The sequence below is a fragment of the Miniopterus natalensis genome, chromosome 18, assembly GCF_054644295.1.
Source record: "Miniopterus natalensis isolate mMinNat1 chromosome 18, mMinNat1.hap1, whole genome shotgun sequence".
Lineage (NCBI taxonomy): Eukaryota > Metazoa > Chordata > Mammalia > Chiroptera > Miniopteridae > Miniopterus > Miniopterus natalensis.
Window position 1 is genome coordinate 41,425,693 of NC_142098.1, and position 5,924 is coordinate 41,431,616.

At 62.3% G+C, this 5,924-nt stretch overlaps 1 pseudogene across 1 annotated transcript; it reads right to left on the reverse strand.

Moving 5' to 3' along the window:
* Positions 1–3,417: 3,417 nt before the first annotated feature.
* Positions 3,418–5,663, reverse strand: LOC148091133 (BOLA class I histocompatibility antigen, alpha chain BL3-7-like; annotated as a pseudogene). The gene is made up of 5 exons (XR_015716011.1): positions 5,577–5,663; positions 5,212–5,481; positions 4,665–4,940; positions 3,800–4,075; positions 3,418–3,675 (listed from the first exon to the last, which is right to left on the reverse strand). The product of XR_015716011.1 is annotated as a BOLA class I histocompatibility antigen, alpha chain BL3-7-like (transcript).
* Between the last annotated feature and the right edge of the window lie 261 nt (positions 5,664–5,924).

Below are 5,924 nucleotides of genomic sequence, written 5' to 3' on the forward strand. Positions count from 1 at the left end.
CGATCTTCTAGGCAAAGAGGCAGAACAGCCAGGGGTTGTTCCCGACCCTGAGGACGGAGACGCCCGGCTGCGCCCCCGGGTCAGTCCCGGGAGAAAGGAGGCCCGGGGTCAGCTGCAAGCTGGGGCCTGAGGGCCTCTCAGCCGGTCCTGGGGCTGCCGGGCGGCCTTGGCGTCCACGCTCTTCCCAGGAGGCCACAGGGCAGACCCAGGACCAAATCAGCCCCGGACCCTGAGACCCTCCCTCCGCCCGCCCTGCCCACAACCTGCTGGGCATGGATCCCGACCGCGGCTGGGCCCGGGACCCTCAGTCAGGTTTCCCCTCAGTGCCGTCTGCTGCCTGGGCGGAGTCCACGCTCTCTCTATAAAATTCCCACACTGTCCACAGAGAAATAAAAAGATCACGCGAAGTAATAAACGGTCAAGATACACTGGAGAGAAGTCTGTTTGGGGGGACAGTGTGGAGTCAGCATAGAATTGCACACCCATGGTCCCGCCACCCTGGTCGAGGCAGAGTGGCCCAAGGGACCCTCGGAGCCCCTGGGAAAGCCGCCCTCAGGTCCCACTCCTTTCCTCTGTCCCCCCACCCACTGCTTCCCCCCATTTCCTTACCTCAGGGGCACAGGTTCCCTCTCTAACCCCCTCTGCTCCCAGACTCACAGGTGTCCCCTGGGGCCATCAGGGACTTCCCCCGAAATTCAGAGGAAGGCGAGGTCCCTGGGGTCTCATAAAGTCCTGTCCCTTTTACTGTTTCGAGGGGGGAGCGGGGAAGTGGGTCTCCTTGAATAACGTTCCCGGCTGGACAGCAGGTGTGTGGCCCCCACCTGTGAGCATCGGGAGACCCTGCCCCTGAGAGCCAGCAGGGATCTCCAGGTCAGTCCATCCGTCCTCCTGACGTTTTGTCTGTTTTTAAATCCTCCACAGAGGATATTTTTTCCTTTGCTTTTCAGAGAGAATGGAAGAGACAGAGAGAGAGGAACATGGATGTGAGAGACACACAGGGGCTGGTGCCTCCCGCACATGCTGCCACCAGGGCCCAGGATGGAGCCTGCAGCCGAGGTCCTGCCCCTGTCGGAATCCACCCCTCAGACCTTCAGCCTGGGGGCCGACACTAACCACTGACCCAAACTGCCCAGGGCCCTTCTGGCTTTTGACTCCCTGCCGTCTCGTCTGTGTCTCTGTCAGTCTCTGGTGTATGTAGTGAGTCTGCCAAAGGGGTTTCAAAGTATTGAAACCACAGACTCTCACACTAGCAACATGAGAGGGAATGAGTCCACGTTCCTGCTGATAGCTGACTGTCTGGCTTCGTAATTTCCCCAGCCTGGGAGCTGAGCGGCGATGTCAGATTATGGCTTAATTTTAATTCCCCCTCTGAAAGTGCTGGGCAACTTTCATAAATGAATGGGCCATGAAACATCCTCAATAGGATGATGACTGGACTCCTGGTCATGACTTAGGGGACCCAGTGATGTGCCAGCATCTCTAACTGTTGTGACACTTTTGCTATTGACGGATCTCTGGTCAGAGGCCTGGGGGATGAGAGGAAAGGTCTGGTCTTGGCCCCGGTTCCTGGCACCCAGCTCCTAAAACCTGGGCATCTCCTGAGTGACAGGTGACTCTGGGATGCTACTGAGATGGCTCCTGGCTGAGGGACCTGGAAGCTTCAGGATGGGGCTGGTCCTAGGAAGACCAAGCTTGGTCGGAGAGAGGAACTTCCAGGCCCTGAAAGGAGGAGAGAGCAGGATGAGGCTGAAAATCAATCTCCAGACACCAGACTCACGGGCGCAGGGACCGTGGGGCCTTGTGGACAATGACAGGGAAGCGACCCTGTTGCTGTCAGAGGGGAGGGAGCCACCAAGAGAGCGAGACCAAAACTCACACAGACAGTCACAGGCGGAATCTCCACAGAAAAGAGAAACAACAAACACCCAGAATATGGGGCTGAGAAGGGCCCAGGCCTGAGTCCAGGCTGACCAGGCCCCTCCCGCCCTCACTGTCCAGGGTCCTGGAGATGAGCTTCACGAGGACGAGTGACAGGGCTTGAGTCCCTGTGACCACGGGTCCTGGTGGGACAAGGTTCCCTGAAGGCACAAGGTCAAAGCCCCAGAGAGGTGACCCAGCCGGGCAGTGACCATGTCAAAGCCCACAAGGCCCTGGGCGCCTACTGGGCACAGGCCCCGACCTCACTCCGTCCTCACAGCCTCTCCCGTCCCCCTGCCAAGGCTCAGCACAGCACACACAGGGCTTTTGGAAAGTCCTAGGTGCTCCCCTGTATTTCCTCTCAGACTTTAGGACCCTCTCCTCTAATTACCCATCAGCCCTCATGGCAAGAAGTCAACAAACAAAGTCATAGCCAGAGCCTATTTCTTCGATTTCTTTAATGTTTGTACAGATTTCATGGAGGAAGGGACAGGGAGAGACAGAACATCGATGAGAGAGAAATATTGATTGGCTGTCTCCTGCACGCCCCCAACTGGGGATCCAGCCAACACCCTCGGATGAGTCTGACTGGGAATCAACCAGAGACCTCCTGGTGGACGGGAGACATTCAACCACTGAGCCACACAGGCTGGGAGGGGTCTCATTTCAATACAGGAGTAAGAAGCTGCAGATCAGTGCAATCGAAGTGTGTTGGGGGGCAGCCCCACCACTGCTGGACAGGGAAGTGTGGGGAGGGGACCTGGGGGCAGGGCCGGGACAGCCTCCCAATCCGAGGTTCTTGAGTCACCAAGTGGGAGCCTGAACAGATCTTCCATCACTCAGTCCCCACAGGCAGCTGACTCACGCTGTGGAAGGAAACCATCAGGAACAAGTTCAGGGCAGTGGCTGTAACTGGTCACATTCTCAAAGGTCCACTTCATGCTCCCAATGTCCACAGAGTCCCCGTAACCCAGTCCCGTCTCCTCTGCCCCAAACCCTCCCATTCAGGGTCTCACCTTTAGAAGCCGAGAGACACACCAGAGCACTGGGAGCTGTCACTGTCTGGGGTGGACACAGCAGGACATGGTCAGGACCCAGGACAGGAGACTGAAGGAGGGAGTATGGGGTGGCGGGGTCCCCATGGGCTCCCATCTGCACTGTTCCAGGGTCTCAGGGGGCACCCCTTCCATACTCACTGGCAGCCTGAGCGTAGCTCCCTCCTTTCCCACCTGCAGGAAGGAAACATCCTGTGAGAGACCAGGGAGGGGGCAGGGCCAGGAGGTCCTAAAGGAGCCTAGTCCTGGGCCCAGAGAAGTTTCCAGAACCCTGTGTACAGACCCAGGACAGGGTCAGGAAACCGGAGGAAAGTGCATGTGCAGGGACTGGACCCACCTGCCTCCTGCAGGTCTGTCCTCACCAGGGACCTGCCCTCTGACCTGGGACTGCTGGGGGCGGGTCCCCATCAATAGACCCATCAGGTGACACATGTGTCCCTCAGTGTCACACCTGCCTCACTAAACAGGAGGTCAGCACACAGACCTCACACTGGCAATCCCAGGCCCGGGGATGGTGCTTCCCCTGAATGAAGCAGGACACACGTCTCCTTGGATTGACACCCCAGGGGGACACGAAACTCACACCCCCCTTCCCCACCTGAGCGCCTCCTTGCCCACATCACAGCTCCAGCCAGCACAGCTCCGAGGACAACTAGGCTAACAACAGCGCCCATGATGATGAAGGGGGTCTGAGAGGGAGGCTCTGGGAAGAGAGGGGAAGGGAGGGTGAGGCCCCGACCCTCAGGCCTCAGCCCTGAGCCCCCTGGAGTCCCCCAGAGGCCCCTGCTTCCCTGGGAAGAGGCTCTGTGCCCACGTCCCCTCCTCACCCCATCTCAGGCTCTGGGGCTCCAGCAGCCCCTCGTGCTGCACAACACAGGTGTATCTCTGCTCCTCTCCAGGGGGCACCCCCAGGGACGCCCACTTCTGGAAGGTCCCGTCCCCCGAGGGCCTGGTCTCCACAAACTCCATGTCCTGGGTCTGGTCCTGCCCGTCTCGCTGCCAGGTCAGGCTGATGTCCGCAGGGTAGAAGCCCAGGGCCCAGCACCTCAGGGTGACCTCATGCTCAGAGATGGGGTGGCGGGTCACGTGTGTCTTTGGAGGGTCTGAGGAAACGGGGAGAAGATTCAGGAACTTTGCTTCTACCTTGGGACCCTCCAGCAGGGCTCAGGTGACCATCCTGAGAAGGGACAGGACACTGGGGTGGGGGAAGGGGCACAACCCAGACACCAGCCTGGACAGAGGCAGGGGGATGACCTATTGGTCCCTTAGGAACTTCCAGGGTCAGAGCAGCACAGCCCAGGGCGGGAGGGAGGCAGGTCTCTGGGGGCAGAAAAGGCATTTCTGGTCCTGACCTGGGGGAGGCCAAGGACTCAGAGCAGCGGGGCTCAGACCTCAGACAGGGGGTGTGGGGCAGGGAACAGGCCCGAGAGAAAGGCCCCCTGGGGCCCAGAGCCACCCCAGGGTCATGGGAACCGCTGAACGCCTGTTTCAGGGGTGGTGTCCCCTGCACCCCGGAGACTGCACCCTAACTGTCCCTGAGAGGAGGGCGGGGGTCCCTCTCTGGTCCCTGACCTCAAAGTCCCGGGGACTCCATCCCTGCACCTAAAGCAGGGGTGTCTGACACGGACCCCATTTCCCGTCTCCTCGCGGGAGCCCCACCCGAGGGAGACGAGGGCGCCGCGGGCCCTGTACCTGTGCGCAGCAGGGTCTCCTTCCCCTTCTCCAGGTAACGGCGCAGCCACTCCACGCACACGCCCTCCAGGTAGTTCCTGAATCCCTCCGCCACACCGACCGCCTCCCACTTGCGCCGGGTGATCTGAGCCGCCGTGTCGGCCGCGGTCCAGGAGCGCAGGTCCTCGTTCAGGGCGAGGTAGTCGGCGCCGTCGTAGGCGTACTGCTCGTACCCGCGGAGGAGGCGCCCGTCGGGTCCCAGGTCACAGCCGTACATGTTCTGGATGGTGTGAGACCCTGACCCCGCCCCCGGGTCAGCCCCGCCCACTCACCCCGCCCCCGGGTCAGCCCCGCCCACTCGCCCCGCCCCCGGGTCACCCGCCCCCGCCCCGCCCGCGGGGACTGAACCTCAACTGAAAGTGAAACCGGGTCAAAGTCCCCGCGGGCCCCTCCCGGGTGGGGGGCAGGGCGGTTCCGCAGCCTCGGGGTGAAGCTCGGACCCCGACACTCGGGGCGACCCGGCCCGTCCGTGGGGATGGGGTGGTGACGGGGCGGCCGCGGGGCTCACCGTCCTCGCTCTGGTTGTAGTAGCCGCGCAGGTTCTTCAGGTTCACTCGGAAAGTCTGTGCGGTTTCCTTGCAGATCTTCGTCTGGTTGTGCCAATACCTCGGGTCCTGCTGCTCCATCCACGGCGCCCGCGGCTCTTCCCTCGGATTCGCGGCGTCGCTGTCGAACCGCACGAACTGCGTGTCGTCCACGTAGCCCACGGAGAGGAAGCGGGGCTCCCCGCGGCCGGGCCGGGACACGGCGGTGTAGAAATATCTCAGGGAGTGGGGGCCTGGGGGGGACACGGGAGACGGGGGCCGCTGGACACGCGCTTCCGGGTCCCGCGCTCCTCCCCGCACAGGCCGCGCCCTCCGACCCCGCACTCACCGGCCCGGGTGCGGGTCAGGACCAGGGCCCCCGCGAGCAGCAGGAGGAGGGGCGGGGACCCCATGACCCGCGTCCTTAGGGTTCGGGGAGGATCTGAGTCCGGGCGGGTCCGCGGGACCTTATAACCGGGACGGGTGGTGACGCTGATTGGCGGGCCCAGGAACCGCACAGCCAATGGGAGTGAGAAGTGTTCTTGCGTCATGAGTATCCGGGCAGGAGGCCCCCACACAGGTTGGGAGAAGGGAAGTGAAACCGGGGAGCTGGGGACTCCCCAGCCCTGAGCCCCGCGCCCCAGACTCCGCCCTCGGGCTGAGACCTGAGAGCCAGGCCTGGGGGCCCGGGGCCGAG